Source organism: Schistocerca nitens, chromosome 5 (genome assembly GCF_023898315.1).
Source record: "Schistocerca nitens isolate TAMUIC-IGC-003100 chromosome 5, iqSchNite1.1, whole genome shotgun sequence".
Classification (NCBI taxonomy): Eukaryota; Metazoa; Arthropoda; class Insecta; order Orthoptera; family Acrididae; genus Schistocerca; species Schistocerca nitens.
Genome location: NC_064618.1, coordinates 657,620,618 through 657,640,642, shown reverse-complemented (window position 1 = coordinate 657,640,642; position 20,025 = coordinate 657,620,618).

Here is a 20,025-nt window from a genome sequence, read left to right as displayed (position 1 = left end):
GCTGCAGTGGCCCCTCCTTTCGAAGGCAGATGATGAACAGCATCCAGGTCACACAGGTCAAGCCCCCAGCAGATCTGCAAAGTGATGGTGGCCTCTGCGCCCCATCGCTGTAGCCTCAGATGCTGGCAAAGCAGCTGCCAGCGGCAGCGTCCTTCCAGCTGGATTCGTGGTTCAGTAGACGACTGGAGACAGTTAGGCATGCCAAGGGTCGACCTCTGCAATTTACCCTCTGACTGGATAGCTGAAACTAACACGAGAGCTGAACGACGCACTGGGCAGTCAGCAATCAGCATTCATCAATCCCGTTTGTTAAGAAAGTTGGGGTATTCATGTTGCCACTTCCTGGGCACTCTGCGACGGTGAGGATGGCTATGACATCATGTGTCCAGGATTTTCCTCCTCACTGTCCGCTCTCCTAGTGACTTCAGACTTTCACAGCTTCATCTTCCAGAGGCTCTTGTCAACTGCTCGACACCTAAATACTTATTGTTGCGTTGTATCTAGCCTTCCTTGCGAAACTCTGCTTTTTCACTAGTATGACGGAATCTCTCGGCTCCCATGATGTCATTATGTTTCCCTCGCAGACATGGGCGCTCGGTGATTCCCCTGTGTTGCGACAGCTTCCGTGTTTGTTCCATCTCGCTCAGCATTTCCCCCTAGCTGCCAGTCTGCTCGTCGTTGACAAAAGCAGTTTGCCTTCCGCGAGCTGCCGAGATAGACCTTGGACAAATTAGTAGTGTCCGCTGGGGATACTGTCCTGGGGCGTAACACATGTGATGTCTAGTGAGGAACTATTTCATTGAGTTGCAGCGGCTCCACAGTCCATAAAGTCTGCAAAACGGTTGGGAGAGCAGTGTGCTGACCACGTGCGCCCCCATATCACATCCACACGACGCTGCAAGACAGAGAATGCCATAGCAGTCCTAGGACCTCCACGGTCTGGCGAGGAGTTCGTTTAAAACATCCCCTAAAATACACAAGAAAATTCACATAATGGCAAATAAGAGCAAGAAATCAGAAATCATGTGTAGTTGTCTACGAGACGAACATGTGTGAGATTTGTACAACTACATGAAAGTAAAATTTCTAACAGCAAAACATCTCAGACACAAAATTAATAATAATTTTGGATTAGTGTATTTTTAAACAAAATTATTTGAAATGACATGATCTGGAATTTCAAGATTTTCTAATGCGATTATTCAATTAGCTACTGTTCAAGTATAATTATTACAAAATACTGTAAAACAGATATACACAGACTGAGTGTTTGTTTTCATCTGGTGTAAATGAGTCAAAACACGTGGGGTATCTAGATAATTGTGTTGCGGCCAAACGAACTTGTGTAGCAATGAAGATCAATATGAATGTTAGCCATTCGAGAAAGGCAATGACAACAAAAGTTCTAGGAGGTCATTACACGACACCTAACCTGTTAAACCAACGTCCGCGTGTTTTGATAAAAGCAGGTAGCCCGTCTGAGTGTGAGATTGTAAATTAGAAAGCGGAAACGGTGATCTTTTAATAATGCAAACCGAAACCAAAGTTTTGACTTGTTGCTGATAAACACTATCAACATTTTCTATATCAGGGATTGCCAAATTTTTCCTCTGACGGGACACTTGGAGACTCCTCATACTTTGATGGAACACCTTGTTTATACTGAAGATTGAGATATCTTTAAAAAAAGTTAAAAAGTTGTTTCGTTCAGCCGTTACTTCAATCTTAAATAATAATTAATAACTCACAAAGGATAATAAAATTAAAAAAGAATTAGTATCGTCAAAATGTCGAAAAAAACGTCATGTTATTAATAGTTTTTCCTGAGCAGTTATTAAATTCCCGTGCAACAACAGTGTTCACGGAACACCGTTTGGGAAACCTTGCTCTATTCAACCTATGTGACAAAAACTCACGATTTCACTTCTTCAAAACGTATGTTTTAATTTTTCAGAGTACTCTTACGACTAGGCATACACTCAGATTTAATTTAGAGTAAAAATAGAAAAATATTTCTCGTTTACTCACCTTTGCCAGCTTGTAACATGTTTCAATTCCATGCCATTTTTCATAGTATTTCTCGAGATTTCGTTATTTTTAACCTCATCATTAAACTTGACACTGCTATTTAGAGTATCTCAGTTTCAGAGTAACCTCTGAGAACGAATAAACCATTATTAGCGACGACGTGTGAAATAAAAACGCCAATATGAGAATAATTGTCAGTGTGAATTAAATAATAGCTGGTCCGCCAATATGACGAAACGGTTAGGTACCGGTACTGTTAAGTACCGGGTGACCAAAAAGTCAGTATAAATTTGAAAACTGAATAAATCACGGAATAATGTACACAGAGAGGCACAAATTGACACACATGCTTGGAATGACATGGGGTTTTATTAGAACCAAAAATATACAAAAGTTCAAAAAATGTCTGACAGATGGCGCTTCATCTGATCAGAATAGCAGTAATTAGCATAACAAAGTAAGACGAAGCAAAGATGATGTTCTTTACAGGAAATGCTCAATATGTCCGCCATCATTCCTCAACAATAGCTGTAGTCGAGGAATAATGTTGTGAACAGCACTGTAAAGCATGTCCGGAGTTATGGTGAGGCATCGGCGTCGGATGTTGTCTTTCAGCATCCCTAAAGATGTCGGTCGATCACGATACACTTGCGACTTCAGGTAACCCCAAAGTCAATAATCGCACGGACTGAGGTCTGGGGACCTGCGAGTCCAAGCATGACGAAAGTGGCGGCTGAGCACACGATCATGACCAAACGACGCGCGCAAGATATCTTTCACGCGTCTAGCAATATGGAGTGGAGCGCCATCCTGCATAATCATCGTACGTTCCAGCAGGTGTTTATCAACCAGGCTGAGGATGGTGCGATTCTGTAACATATCGGTGTACCTCTCACCCGTCACGGTAGCAGTTTTGCTGTCCAGCGCCATCTGTCGGACATTTTGTGAACTTTGTTTTTTTTTCGTTGTTCTAATAAAACCCCATGTCATTCCAAGCATGTGTGTCAGTTTTTACCTCTCTATCTACATTATTCCGTGGTTTATTAAGTTTTCAAATTTATATGACTTTTTGATCACCCGGTATATTCCTTGATGGGAAGAGGGGTACGGATTTTCTATTAACAGATTGACAAATAATAACTATTTAAAAAAAATATTTTGTGACGATATCTGTTCCATACATTACCTTTTTTAGGTGACGTCAGCAAACATGGACACCACCTCAGCGCCCGGAATCACTAGAAATCTTCTCTTGGCCAGCAAACCGCTCCACAACTTCTGCAAATTCTTTGGCCTGATGCCGTTTACTGTCGACACGAGGACTGCGTCACTCAAGAGACGCAGGTCGGACTTGGTCATCCGAATCATCACCTGCTCGATACAACTGGTGTTTGCTTGCTCTCAAGCATACCTATTCTCTCGTCTCATAAACACGTCTTCTGCGACACAGGTTCTTAGTTATATCGGAATTTTAGTGTGTATAATTCTGAGTATGGTTTCTTTAGTTAACGATGTCTCCCTTAACATAAAGAAGTTCGAAATTATGCTTCAGCTTCTGACGTCGTGTGACAGAATTCTGACTGTTCATATCAAACCGGAGAGAAGTCGTTGTGGATTCTTCATAAAGCTGCAGTTGCTCTTTTTAGCTTTCTGTTTCTGCCTAATGTTTGTTGGTGTGCTCAGTTCATCTTATGACCAGAATTACAAAATAGGTGGGCTGATGAACGAATACCAATATGGAACAAGTATCCTGACGCTTATGAGATTCGCAAACTTGCAAGTGCTGATAAAGCGGAGACTCTCACTCTTGAACGGTTGTGTACTCGAAATGCTAGACAACGTGCGTGCTGTATGCGGCGGCCAAGTGCAGTCCAATGGCAGAACTGCACTACGGGAAGAACCAAATGTCAGCAGCGGAGGTGACCTTAGCACGTCACAGAACGTGCGATCTCTCAGAAGAGTGTATACAGATCTGTGTCAACTGTCAACGATTGTGGCCTCCGCTCACACAAGTTTCTTGGTGCTGTATTTTGTAATTACGTCGGCGACAAGTGTCGTACAAGTTTACTGCACCTTAACAAATGCATTGTTCTTAGGTATGGATGAAACCAGCAGATGGCCGTTTAGGGCAACAACCATCTTCCACATATGTTGTTTGGCATTTTTGGTACTTCCCACCCACTGTGTGGAGACGGAGGCGGGGCGCACACACAGACTGTGCTGGCGGCTGCTGCTGGAAGGGCGCCGTGTGGGCGGCGCTGCCCACCGCGAGCTACGGCTGCTGGCGCAGCAGACGAGCTCGGAGCGGCCCCAGGCCAACCTGGCAGGTGTGCTGACGCTGCGGTTGAGCCTGGCCGCAACTTTCATCTCTATCCTCACCACCTACACTGCCATTATGTTCACCTTTGTTCGACAGGAACAGCCGTAGCATTTCACTGAACCACAAGCTTAAGTCTCTGCAGACAGAGCCGACTTTTTAGTGGATATAAAATGCAACTTCTAGTGTACTTTCGATTTTTTCATAATTTCATTCGAAAGTACACTCTTTACATCGTATAAGGAGGAATCAAATGAGGACGAGACAGTAAACTCTTTATATTTCGAAAGTAATCAAATGAGAATGCGGCAGATAGTAAAAACCCTTTACAGTTTACAAAAGTGATCCTCATAATTCTTAATAGAGGGCTGTTCGGGAAGTAAGGTCCGATAGGTCACAAAATGGAACATAATTCTTAATATGAGGGCTGTTCGGGAAGTAAGGTCCGATAGGTCACAAAATGGAAACCATTATTAAATTTCAAAAATGTTTTATTTGCAACAGTTAGCTACATCTTGCAGCTACCTCTGTACAAAGTCGCCGCACTGACTTACCTCTCCCTCCATTCTTAAATTCAGTTTCGCTGTACCCTCGTACTCATCATTCCATGCATTACCCATTTTAACCTCGGTACTTCTTGATGATTTACTGATACTTCGGTGGTTATTGTTTCGTTCTTGAGTATGTAATATCCCTTGGCCCGTACTAACGGGAAGGAGTCGTGAATCGATCGACATTCGTTGTCGCGTTGTACCTTCTTTTCAATACCCTCGTTATAGAGGACAGCAGCCTTCGCTTTTCGTCAGTTCTCTATGCTGCTCTAGAGATCAGTGTCTGTGCCAGTGATTCATGTGAACAGAGATGAAACTCACGGGGAGTCAATTAAGGGCTGTATTGTGGGTGATCAAACACTCCCATTAAAAACGCTGCAGGAGCATGTTCATTGCCCCTGCAGAATGCTGCCGAGAATTGTCATGAAGTTATGTGGGCTGCATGACATTGGGCGAAATCTCTCACCAGGCCCTCATACTTGGCTGGAGAATCCATTGTTCTAGGTATCTTCAGGTACTCACTGTGTCCTGAGAACTGTAAAGAGCGACACTGTCCATCACGTCTGTAGAAAGTTTCATCGGATTTTCACTCTGGTTTCCATTTCGGGTCCTATCGGACCTTACTTTGCGAATGGCCGTCGTAAACTTATCCCAGTGTGAAACAAGACGGTCAATGCCTTCAGGGAAAAATGTATCCAGTTGCCCACAGAAGAATCATTATTGTAGCCAAGCGTGCACCTTTCGTCCGAAGCGAATCGACGACCACCATAGCTTTTCTACAGGATTCCAATAATATGGCCGCGCGAGGTAGCCGCGCCGTGTGGCGCGTCCTGCCGCGTTTCGTGCGGCTCCGTCGGTCGAAGGTTTGAGTCCATGTGTGTGTGTGTGTGCGTGTGTGTGTGCGCGTGTGTGTTGTCCTTAGCGTAAGCTAGTTTAAGTTAGATTATACAGTGTGTAGGCCCAGGGACCGATGATCTCAGCAGTTTGGTCCCATAGGAACTTACTACAAATTTACACATTTCCAAAAATATGAAAGCGCATGGCGAAAGATCGGGACTGTACAGAGGACCACTGGGTCTGCCCGCATGTTGCCGAGTTTGTTTCGACTACGATGCAGACGTTTCTCTGGGGAGCCCTTGCCTCACAGTGGGATAAATGTATTAACGGTTATCGCGATTACTTTTGAAAAAATAAACAGTTTATTTACTTTTTTCGTCCGTTTCCTTTTCATTTGACTGCCCCTTATAAAAAATCACATGATTCTCTCGAAATCCTCAAAACTATTGAAAAATGAGTCTGAACAAAACATTCACAAATTAAAGAGACATCAAATTATGTATGAAATCCGTAAAATTTGATACTTTTCAAAAATATCCAACGATTACCCTGAAAAATATTAAAAATTGAAGTAAGTCGCACCAAAGTACTCAGAACTGAAAAACACGAAGATATAACATATTTTTCGAAGTATGTGATTTTTTTTTTTCAAGAAATGACTCTGCACCAAATATTCAAAGAAAATATTATATTTCATCCTTTGTTCCAAATGCTTTTCAAAATCAAAACAAAGCGAAAAACTAAAAACAGAAATGTGCCATTTTATCAAAAATAAAATCATATGCACATTAATTTGAATAAAAAATAGGTAAAATTCACTCATTTGCAGGGTGAATCACCTAAAACTTGCACGCAAATATTGCGGAAATGGAAAGGCTACTGACTTGCGATTTTGTCAGAATAGATTGTTAGTCTGGGGCTCATACTATTGGCCCTTCAACATATTGAATAACACTTAGAAAGTTTATTTTTGTGCAAACACACATTTTTTTAAACTGGAAAATATTAACAAACTAAAAGTAGGGTAAATCAGAACGTCAATGGTGTTGATTGCAGCATTCTAGTGCGAGACGTTTACAAGATTCATATTTCGAAAAGTTCCCTTACCGACACTTGTACAATACCTGTGGTAGCATACACTAAAGAATAACACAAGTGCATGCAATAATTATGTGAATTTTGTCCAGTAACTAGACAGTTGACCATCACAGGTTGTGTTCCAAATGTCCGCTGGCAGTGGCAATACAGGCTTTGAGTCTGGTATGACTGCTGCACACGTGGAAGCATTTCAGCGGATATGTTTGAGCAGGCTGCAGTAATGCATCGTTGCATATCATCGGCTGTAGTGTGTATGTCCTAGTAGATAGCATCTTTCAGCTATTCATACAGAAAAAAGGCATCAAATCCGGAAACGTGCCGCCCTAAGTAAAGGTCCTCTGCGTCCAATCCAACGGTTTGGAAACAATTCATGTAGACATGCTGTAATACTTCGTGCACTGTGTGCTGGACAGCCATCATGCTGGTACCACAGGTCCCTCCTGGTCCGCAGAGGAACGTCGTCTAGAATCTGTGGAAGATTGTCAGTCAGAAGGCTGCAATACTTACATGCGTTCACTGTTCTCTCTATGAAAGACAGGCCAGTGAGCTGATGGTTCAGTGTCCCACACCATAAGTTTATACTCCATGGACCTTGAGACCTTTCACCCGAAAAGACAAGTGGGGATTGTCAGAAGACCAATAGTGCCTGTCTCGGAGGTTTATCTGGCCATGATTGGAAACGTAACTTCATCACTAAACAAGATACATTATACATCTAGAATGTCCTGTCTTAATGCCCATGTACAGAAGTCAACATAATTCTCACAATCGTTTCCATGCAGATCTTCATGGAGAGAGATGTGGTTGTGATGGAACCTATGTCGATGGAAAATGCGATGGACACTTGCCTGACTCATGTCAGTTCCTCGCGCAATTGTGCAGGAGCTACCATGCGGATCAACTGCAATAGCAGCAAAACATTAATTTCCCCCTCTTCTCTCGTCACTTTTATGTTGTCTAGGTGTTACACCACCACTTACACAGACGTTGATAAATAATTGCCGAAATTCTTGACGTTTACTGGGATAGTTTGCCACATACACCATTCAAGAACGAACTGCATGTCAGCTTTTCCTGCCTTGGTAAATCCCATCGTGCAGTCACGACCTACTGCCTGGACTCTCACACACTGACTGATTAACATGTCGCAATGCACTCAAGGAACACACAACCACACTGTCAGTAAACATAAAAACATAGTACTTGGCAACTAGACAGGTTGAATGGCACAAACAATTGTCATTGTGGAAACTTTGCACAAGACGATATCTCATAAACGGCTCACACTAGACTCATACAGCAGACACCACTGACATTCTAATTTAACCTACTTTTAGTCCGTTAATGTTAATAGGCATTGTTGCATTTAAAAAGCGCATGTCTACAGAAAACATACATTTTATAAGTATTATTACTAATTGTTTGTTAACTAACAATACGTCCCATATTACCAAACAATTCAGTGAAAACTACACATCAATAACATTTTCCAATTCCGCAATATTTGCGGTGCAAGTTTTACGTGATTAACCCTGCATACAAATAAAAGTGCAAATGTTGTTTGTGCAGAATCATAAGTCTCCAAAAGTTCTTCACTGATTGCCTTGACAATTTGACACTTTGACACAACGTTGCGTCCAAATACACGCGTTATTATATGTCTAATGGAGCTCCATATAGTACACACACACACACACACACACACATATATATATATATATATATATATATATATATATATATATATATATATATATATATATAATGAAGAAGATCCGCCAAAACCTCGACCCAAAAGAGTGTGGACAGATGAGCAGAGACGAGCAGTTGGCGAGAAAATGAAGAAATTCTGGGAAGAACGGAAGAAAAAGTACCCCATAAGTCTTAAGTTGTATGCGGTGCATAGCTGGCCAAATATATATATATATATATATATATATATATGAGAATTTGATTAGAAAAAACCTCATGTCCCTTTGTACAAAATCTTAAATCTCTGAAAGTTCTTCATCAATTCTTTAGAAATTTTGACAAAACGTTGCGCTCAAAGATGTGCTTCTTTCTATATACCTACTAGAGTGCTGTATGGTATGTAAATACATATATCATATGTTAAATACATGTCTTTATAAACCATACAATGTTCTAATTGGTATATAAAAACACACATGTTTTCGAGTGCTATGTTGTGACAAATTGGAAACAAACTGGTGAAGAATTTTTGAGGATTTAAGATCTCGAACAAAGAACATTAGATTTTTGATAACGAAGTACCTAACATATATATAACCATTCATTAGGAATATAAAGACATGCATCTATTCGAATACAATGCTGTGTCACAATTTCGATGCAATTGGTGAAGAACTTTCTGAGATTTATGATTATCTACAAACGAACTTTTACATCTACATAAATAGAAATTTAAATATTAACATTGCAATCTAATACGCTCATGTTTTTACATACCCGCTAGTGTGCCACATACAAAGTACAAATATATATGTAATAATTACAGGCGAAAGCTGTATAAAAATGTAATTATTCATTTGTTCCAAATCTTAAATATCTGAAAATTTTCCACCAATTGCTTCGAAGTTATGACACAATGGGCATTCGAATATTCAAGTATTTTTATACGCCTTTTTCATATATATATATATATATATATATATATATATATATATATATATATATATATATATATGCCATGAGGAACGGATATGTGGACTCACCGATTTTCGAGTCGCGTTCATGCCAAACTTTTCTTTCAGTTAATGAGTTAAATTGTACCCAATTTACACCTCCACAGTGAGGTATCTCGTGTATTTCTTTTTGTTCCTGTTACCTGCATTTAAACATTAAGACATAACATGAACTTGCTACAAGTGTAAACGACCACTTTGTTCCGTCCATGACACAAATAAAGCCAATACAAAACCTTAAACCTCTGAAAAGTTCTTCACCAATCGCTTTAAAGTTTTGACAGTACATTGAACAGAACATTGAATTCTAATAAGCTCATGTTTTTCTATACCTACTAGAATGCTACATATAATATATAAAAATGTTTGTGATAATTTCAAGGGAAATCTGTATAAAAATGTAAATGTCCGTTTGTTCAAAATCTTAAATACCTGAAAATTTTTCACCAATTGCTTCCAAGTTATGACACAATGTTGGATTCGGATATGTACGTAATTTTATATATCTTTTTCAGATATAATTAATATGCAAATAAATTTGTAATTTATAAAGTGTAAACGATATTTCCGAAGCTCCCGGAAAGTTTTTATACAATACTCTAACGAACTTTTGGACGGACATAGGCTATATATTTTTAATATACAGTTGAAGAAAGAATGTTATAGGGTACAATAAACACAACAGATAGGCTACGCTAGATTGCACATTTTGCTATGAACAATAATTCCATTCTGTGCCTTTGATGTCCAGGCTTAGAGAAGGTTTCAAAGCGACCGCCTTGCATTTGAAAACACTGCGCTACTCACTGGATCATATTTTGCTGGACCCTACGCAACACACCTGCTTCCACTACTGCCGGCGTGACACGCACGCGAGCTATTAAGGTAGTGTACATCCATGGGTGGAGTACTATGAACTTGTTCCTTGAAGAGTCCTCACAAATAAACATCTAGTGAATTAAGGTCCAGCAGACGTGGAGGCCAGAACACTGGATTTTAACGACCAATCGATTTCCCTGGAAACACTAAAAAAGTTACGCAGAAAATCATTCCAAAGTGTGGTGGCGCACTATCATGCTGAAACCACAGCTATCGCTGAACACCAAGTGGAGCGTTTTATAATGAGTCAGACACAGTACTGCAAAGAAACGTACGATACAGGGGAACATTCAACTTGTCTGGCAATAGGTAATGCCCCAAAACCACTCCTTCCAGGATTCCACCCCACTGATTTATTTCCAAAGCATGCCTGAAAGCCACGCTCGCGAGTTGCATGTGTGTTGTGTTCCGACTCATAATGGCTGTTTTGGAGGCTGAAAATACCTTCACGGGCGAAGCTAGATTCGTCAGTCCACATCACGTTATTTACAATGTGTTCGTTATCTTCCACTTGGTGACAAAGCCATTCTTCTGGTTGCTGGTGTTGAGGTAACGTGTAATGATATGGATGCAGTTCATCGTGCGACACTACAATAACCGGTCTTTGAGATAACTGGAACTGCCATGCAGTATCATGGGTACTTCGCCGAGGTGATCGATGAATGGTTCAAGAACCACGTCCTCTGTTTGTGGAGTACGTCTATTCCTTGGGCGATATCTGCCCATTACTTGTGGACGAAGAATACCAGTTTGCCGAAGGCGTTGCTCCAGGCGAAGAAAAACATTCGTATCGGGGTGGCGCCTGTGATGGTACCGTGCAACATACACAAGAACATCAGCAACAGCTCGGTTATCGGACGCACCCAACACCGAAAGGAAATCGACATATTCATCGTTTGTGTTTTCGATCAGGAAGCCGCCCTACATGAACGTTACAGGGCCAGCTGTGGTTGTGCACTGCGCAGTTAGTAGATACACATGCGCAGTTTAATAGATCCCACTGTCATGTGACAGGCTGTCGTCGTGTGACAAAAAGTTGACCTCCTTATAAACGACGAGAACTAGGAGACGGACGTATAAAAAATTAAAAAAGGAACCAGACGAGGATCCGAACCATAGCTCTGTTACAGTTGTGGGTTTAACTTCCCAGTTGTCTCGTAGGTGAGCCTGGTACTCTGTTGTGGGGCGATACAGCTTCCTCCGTAAATTCCGATGCGGTGCAAGTTCTGACAGTGTTACCAGCTCCTCGTTTTCGTGAAAAGTTATTGGCAAACAAAAAAGTTGTGTTCGTAGCTTTTTGGCTTATGATTAGAATAGTACTGTAGAATTTGAATTCACAATGCTCAAGGTGAGAGAAAGGGGGCAGGAGGAGATGGAGAGAGCAGAGAAGAAAAAGATGGACAGAGAGAAGGGGAAAAACAGGGTTCAGGAGGAGACGGAGAGACTGAAGAAGATAACAGAGAAATTGAGAGGAGGTGAAGAAGAAAGAGAGAGGGAAGAGGGGCGGGAGATGGGCAGAGAGAGGGAGGAGGAGGAGGAGATGGACAAAGAGAGGAGGAAGAGACTGGGGCAGAATGAGATTGGGATGTGTGTCCAATTCCCATACTTGTTAGAAACCTGTGTTTTCCCTTTGCTTTTTTTTTTTCATTTAACCAGACTGAGCCACAGCAATATGTTCCCGGGAATTGCTAGTTAGACAATAAGATCTAATTTTTTTATTTTCTTCTTTCTGTTTCTTTCAAATCTTCCCGTTTTAAGAAGATATCTTCTTCTGCATTTCCTCCTTCAAAGAAGTTTTATCAAAAATCTTAGTGTATCTGTCAGTTAATGGTATCTTATATTCATAATCCAAAACACAATTAACTTCCTTACTGAAGTTGCTTTCTTCGTAATTGAATCTACAGCTACGAAATACCGGTTAAATCACAACATGTTTCTGTTCATACTGTAACTTTATTTAATAATTGCACGTACTTGATACTAACTAATTTCAACCTCATGGCCATATTAATCATTTGCATGTAAATTATCGTATTTCTGCTGTCTGTAGATCACACTGAGGTCAATAATTAAAATATTAGGGAGAATGAGAGGCACGTTACAGTCAGTGTTGTCGAACCATGGCATATTGGCAATTATTACTGAACGTTTCTTTGCCTTAGAGCTAATGTTCCTGTAATAGCTTGCGGCTGTTAGTTCCTGTATGGGAACTATGTTACTCCAGTCAGCTAAGGAAAATTAGGGGTAAAAATTCATGCAGTTGCAAAGTACTGTATAGTAGTAGGATAGAGTGTTGTGGACAACATAATAAAAATCTCTACCGGTGGGATGTGAGCATGGGATCTCGCGGTCTTTGAAGGTCAATTTTTTATATTTTTCTAGAATAACTCGAACACTGCGGATTGTAGCGAAAATATTCCCTGGTAAAGGTCATATCTATTTTTTTCTATTGGAGCTTTTCTAGTCCCCACAACTGAGCTATAAGTACAGGGTTATTACAAATGATTGAAGCTATTTCACAGCTCTACAATAACTTTATTATTTGAGATATTTTCACACACATACAAAAACTCAAAATGTTTTCTTAGGCATTCACAAATGTTCGATATGTGCACCTTTAGTGATTCGGCAGACATCAAGCCGATAATCAAGTTCCTCCCACACTCGGCGCAGCATGTCCCCATCAATGAGTTCATAAGCATCGTTGATGCGAGCTCGCAGTTCTGGCACGTTTCTTGGTAGAGGAGGTTTAAACACTGAATCTTTCACATAACCACACAGAAAGAAATCGCATGGGGTTAAGTCGGGAGAGCGTGGAGGCCATGACATGAATTGCTGATCATGATCTCCACCACGACCGATCCATCGGTTTTCCAATCTCCTGTTTAAGAAATGCCGAACATCATGATGGAAGTGCGGTGGAGCACCATCCTGTTGAAAGATGAAGTCGGCGCTGTCGGTCTCCAGTTGTGGCATGAGCCAATTTTCCAGCATGTCCAGATACACGTGTTCAACTGTTTCTTCGCTCACTGCAGGCCGACCCGTTGATTTCCCGTTACAGAGGCATCCAGAAGCTTTAAACTACGCATGCCATCGCCGAATGGAGTTAGCAGTTGGTGGATCTTTGTTGAACTTCGTCCTGAAGTGTCGTTGCACTGTTATGACTGACTGATGTGAGAGCATTTCAAGCACGACAACGCTTTTTTGGCTCCTGTCGCCATTTTGTCTCACTGCGCTCTCGAGCGCTCTGGTGGCAGAAACCTGAAGTGCGGCTTCAGCCGAACAAAACTTTATGAGTTTTTCTACGTATCTGTAGTGTGTCGTGACCATATGTCAATGAATGGAGCTACAGTGAATTTATGAAATCGCTTCAGTCATTTGTAATAGCCCTGTACATGACACAGTTGCAACATTTTGGCTGCTGTATTGGCTTTCCGGCTGTTTGGAATCCAGAGGGCAGCGATATGGGTCATGTTAAACATGTCGTGCAAGATGCTTTAAACTATCCACGACTAAGTTGCATGTTCTCTTCTATCGCCTCGACCGTGGTTCGATGGTCTTATAGCAGCTAAGATCGGAAGCGAATCTACCTGCTTTACATGTGGAGTAGCGTGCTGAGGTGCATTGTTGTTTGCACGCTTCAACCAAGTATCGACTGCTGAAACTTTGTTCTATTTCATATGCAGGAAACGAATTAAAGCACGATTCTGCGCTTTTTCTATAGTCTACGTCAATTTCTTTTGGTTCTCTCTCTGTAGCGTACTGAGGTTCTGTGACGCAGGTGACTCAAAGATTTCCATGGTTGCAGACATGTACTTCCAAACAAGTAAAACATTAATTACGTCGTATTTAGTTTTAGAGATAACAAAACTTTTTTCCATCGTTTCTAATGTCTGTCCTTAAAGACCACGTACAATTACGTCAAATTTACTTTTAGAGGTAATAAGACTTTTTGCCATCTTCTCTAATGTCTGTCTCTACAGACCTCATTGTCGACTGAACGTCAAACCACAATCTTCCATTCTCTTCTTCTTTTAATCGACGTTACGTCACTATCGGGTGAAATTTTTCTTTACACTAGTAACACAGTTAATTTTAGTTGCTAGAAAATATCCAAATACACAAAATTTGACATGGACAATTGATAACTACATTGTGTCAGTGTAATTATTGCTCTTGTAGCTATTAAATATTTACATTCACAAATTCATGACCTACAGAGGCCTTAGAGAGGAGAGATAATAGGAAACTGTTGAGCTTAAAAAATAACTGTACACTTGATCAATGAAAAAAGTTGCTCGTCTTTTCCTGTTTTTTCTTTCGTCGGCACACTACATCCTAACGGAGAACTCAGTACGTCCCGTGTCAGTATGATAGTTAAAATTTATTCACAGTTCCCAAAAAAAAGTATCTCTCTGAATTTCTGTGAACAATTCTTTGCCGTGCTGGTAACAGATGTTTATTAATTAATTTAACGATTTTTTAATTAAATTGTAGTCTTATAAGACAATGAAGGTAAGGAAACATACACTAGCCGTCTTGTAAACATTTTCCAAATACACAACGCATAGTAAGTGCCAACAAATAGTTTAGATGTATCCATAGCTCGCCAACCATCGAAAACAGTGATACTGCTCAGTTAACGCCAAAGAGATAGAGAATGCTATCTCTCTGGTTAACACACAACCATAGCACTTGAACCTGTTATTGTATATCAAATTCAAATTATCTGATACTAACTTCTTAGGAACCAGAAACCATTATGCTACCATTTACTTGATCTAAGGCTGAAATACGCGATAAAAAACAATAAAAAAAATAGTGGGAAGGAGGTTTACGAGATACTGAATGAGTTAAGGTTTTTAATCATCTGTTTAAATTCAGAATAAGATTTTGGTTTATTATCGTTGAGTTATAGGTCTGTGTAGGGTCAACATGCAACCATGTAAAATTCTAGATCATATATGTGTAGCTCTTGTATATGTTCCATATCATTAACTTTATCATCAATATGCACTACGAAATATTTAAGTAGCTTACAAATTCTATAGCAATTACAAAAGTGTCTCTACTATTAAATACATTTACGAGCCAAACATCAAGCGCGGTATACCGTATTTTACGTACTATAAGATGCTATGAATTATAAGACGCACCTTAATTTGTAAGCAGTTTTCAAAAAATAACATTTTTATCATTTTTTATTGTATTGCAAAGCCAGACTAAAAAATTCTTAGTTTGTAAAACCTAACTGATCTTTAAAATCCCTGAAAATCATCATCTGAACTTTCTTCTTCCTCTTCGTCATCATTGTTGTCCTCTTCATATATAAGATAATCTTTACTGCTATCGAGAGAGTTACTTATGCTGTTTGCTTGTATGTCGTTTTAAAGCTCCTTTCGGTGTGAATTCACATGGTGGGGTTCATCCATCAACCATTTGTTCGATTCCTCACTCATATACATTTTAGATGGTTTATTTATCGAGACATCAAGAGGTTGCATTTGTGTTGTAAGTTGTCCCGGAATAATAGCAAGCTCTGTAGTTCCCCGTTTCAATTTCTCTTTCACAGAATGTTTTAAATGACTGCTAAACTGATCTAACACAAGAATCGCCCATACATTGTTACATATCGTAATCCATAATTTCGTATCATCCTCGTCCATCCAACCCTTCTCACGTACAACAACTACACCTGGCGGCATTTCAGAAGGTTTTGGCATCGCTTTGCCCTTGAAAATGATCGTAAGATTTAATTCAGTATCGTCAGCACAACATGAAAGGACAACAATGTAGTGCATTTTTTCATGTCCACTTGTGTTTACAGTTACAGTTTTCGTACCTTTCATAGCAACAGTTCTGTTACTCGGCACATCAAATGTCAGACGACTTTCGTCCGTAATCGCTAGTTGGTTTAGTTCCACTCTAGTTTTCTTTCGATCTTGAATAAGAATTCGATGGAAAGATAACATTTTTCTCTTCATATAGCTGTGGCAGTTTCTGAGATATCTTAGTTTTGGTTCGATGCAAAGTCCATGACGCCTTCTTAATCTGTAGGACCAGCTAGCGCCATCCTTAAAATCTGTTAAGCTCCGTTGTTGAATTAGCTTACGAGCGTGTGTTTGAACCATTTACGTGTTAATTCCAGTGACATGTTGAAGGTACCCATTGAACCCATTTCAGTACGTCAGCTTCTAGTTCTGGCCATTTTGTATTCAATCCGCTATTTGCACATTTAGCCTTCCTCATTTTTTTTTCAGTTCTTCTTTACTAGACCGCCAATCGCGAATGGTTTTTTTCTGTTGGTGGAGGGCCGAAACGGCGTTAAGTTACTCTATTTGCATGTTCTTCTGCATATGCAATTACTTTCAATTTATAGCCCGTATCATATGAATACCTTTAATTTTTTTACATTACGATAACAAATATTGTACATTTATCCATAACACAAATCACTTTCAATTCTAGTTCACTGGCATCGTAGACCGCAATGACGCATGCACACATTGAATTAAAGGCACACATGAAACGGTTGTTTTGAACCTGAATATGTGGCCTCAGCATGTTGCCGAGCGAAGAAATTGCTCATTTTACTCCTTAAACGAATAGCACGAGCTGTGAACCTATTTAGAAAGTTCTACACTTAAACAATGCTACGCAGCAAATAACATAAAAAGATCATAGACGTATTGTATAGAATTGACAGACGAAAATAAAAGTGTTTGTCTCTGAAGGGACTCGATCCCAAGCTGAAACATACAAACAAATAAAATACTCCCACGCTACTCAATGCGCCACATCAACATTGCAATGCATTGCTCTATACACTCATGACAGTGCCTGGACCGTTGAGACTACTGTGATGGACACACACTGTTAGTGAATGTCAGCGATAAGTACGCAAAAAAGGAAAGAAAAAAGCTGCCTGGAAGTGTACTCAAGACGAAATTGTGCATTTAGTTAGTTTGTACGAGGAAAGGCTAGCGTTATGTAATTTACAGGTGCTGGACTACGAGAACTAAGCTAAGAAGCAAAGTTTGTTGGCAGAATTGGCAATAGTTTCTAAGACATCCACAGATGAAACGTACTAGAACATCTACAGTTCAAGAAATCAGGCAAAGTAATTTTTTTTTAAAATAGACTAAAATACATAGGGAAAGAAGGGAAGCTATGTTTGAAAGTAATCGCTTTGTAACTCGGAAAACTGCTATTTGACTTTAAATAATACAGCTATGTCCATAATTTGTAACACATGATATTTATTTATTGTACACTCCTGGAAATGGAAAAAAGAACACATTGACACCGGTGTGTCAGACCCACCATACTTGCTCCGGACACTGCGAGAGGGCTGTACAAGCAATGATCACACGCACGGCACAGCGGACACACCAGGAACCGCGGTGTTGGCCGTCGAATGGCGCTAGCTGTGCAGCATTTGTGCACCGCCGCCGTCAGTGTCAGCCAGTTTGCCGTGGCATACGGAGCTCCATCGCAGTCTTTAACACTGGTAGCATGCCGCGACAGCGTGGACGTGAACCGTATGTGCAGTTGACGGACTTTGAGCGAGGGCGTATAGTGGGCATGCGGGAGGCCGGGTGGACGTACCGCCGAATTGCTCAACACGTGGGGCGTGAGGTCTCCACAGTACATCGATGTTGTCGCCAGTGGTCGGCGGAAGGTGCACGTGCCCGTCGACCTGGGACCGGACCGCAGCGACGCACGGATGCACGCCAAGACCGTAGGATCCTACGCAGTGCCGTAGGGGACCGCACCGCCACTTCCCAGCAAATTAGGGACACTGTTGCTCCTGGGGTATCGGCGAGGACCATTCGCAACCGTCTCCATGAAGCTGGGCTACGGTCCCGCACACCGTTAGGCCGTCTTCCGCTCACGCCCCAACATCGTGCAGCCCGCCTCCAGTGGTGTCGCGACAGGCGTGAATGGAGGGACGAATGGAGACGTGTCGTCTTCAGCGATGAGAGTCGCTTCTGCCTTGGTGCCAATGATGGTCGTATGCGTGTTTGGCGCCGTGCAGGTGAGCGCCACAATCAGGACTGCATACGACCGAGGCACACAGGGCCAACACCCGGCATCATGGTGTGGGGAGCGATCTCCTACACTGGCCGTACACCACTGGTGATCGTCGAGGGGACACTGAATAGTGCACGGTACATCCAAACCGTCATAGAACCCATCGTTCTACCATTCCTAGACCGGCAAGGGAACTTGCTGTTCCAACAGGACAATGCACGTCCGCATGTATCCCGTGCCACCCAACGTGCTCTAGAAGGTGTAAGTCAACTACCCTGGCCAGCAAGATCTCCGGATCTGTCCCCCATTGAGCATGTTTGGGACTGGATGAAGCGTCGTCTCACGCGGTCTGCACGTCCAGCACGAACGCTGGTCCAACTGAGGCGCCAGGTGGAAATGGCCTGGCAAGCCGTTCCACAGGACTACATCCAGCATCTCTACGATCGTCTCCATGGGAGAATAGCAGCCTGCATTGCTGCGAAAGGTGGATATACACTGTACTAGTGCCGACATTGTGCATGCTCTGTTGCCTGTGTCTATGTGCCTGTGGTTCTGTCAGTGTGATCATGTGATGTATCTGACCCCAGGAATGTGTCAATAAAGTTTCCCCTTCCTGGGACAATGAATTCACGGTGTTCTTATTTCAATTTCCAGGAGTGTATTACTATACTGGGTGCCGAAGATCAGACCTTCGGGAATTTAAGAGTGGTTCCTTAAGTCAATACAAGTGAAAACGTTCAAATAAATGTATGTCCGAATCATTTATTACATGGTCAAACTGTGTTGAACCTCGGCGTGATGGCTCACTGGAGCTGACGGTCGCTCCCATCATAAGCTGCTCCGAGTGTCAACACAGTTTACCGTATAGTATCAGATAGCAACCCTATATGGTATTTGAACGTCTATGGTATGGTCTATGGTGTGAAGTTGGTGTAACGTTATTTCATCGCAGCTGTTACTTTATCAAACATTAAAGAGAATAAACGTAGCTGATGCTAGAAATATTAATGTCACAAGCAGTCTCTCTTTAACACTAATGGTTTGACCCCTAATAGTATCTAGACTGACAATTTTGGGTCCAATTGTAAAGAATATTCCTTCCATCTCCGTCGCTGTATTCTCGTAAAAATTTCGGTATTGTTCAGATCTTCCATCGCAAGCTGTGTAATGAGATTATTCCTTGCTTCAAAATCATCCTGCTGCCTAAACCGCTGTCTTATCCAATGTGAACACTGGTGTTTACGTTTTTTCTTTGCCACAAAAATATTAAAAGCCCGACGCTCTTCCATTGCATCCTTTTCCTTCACGCACAGAAATACGACAGAAAATATCTCGTGGAGAGTGATATCTCAACTCTCACCGACACCCTGGCCCTGCAGTGTGTAAACGCTTCCAACATCTGCTCTCACAAGACTCTCTGACAGTTACAGAAAGTGCTCGCAAGGAGCTATCGGAAATAACGATCACTGAAAATTCGCCCCAAGTGTAAACAATTCTGCGAATACTATCTGAGAGTACCAAACTGTCTGTGAACAGAAAACTATCACGTATATCCAGCCATTACTACGTACTGCAT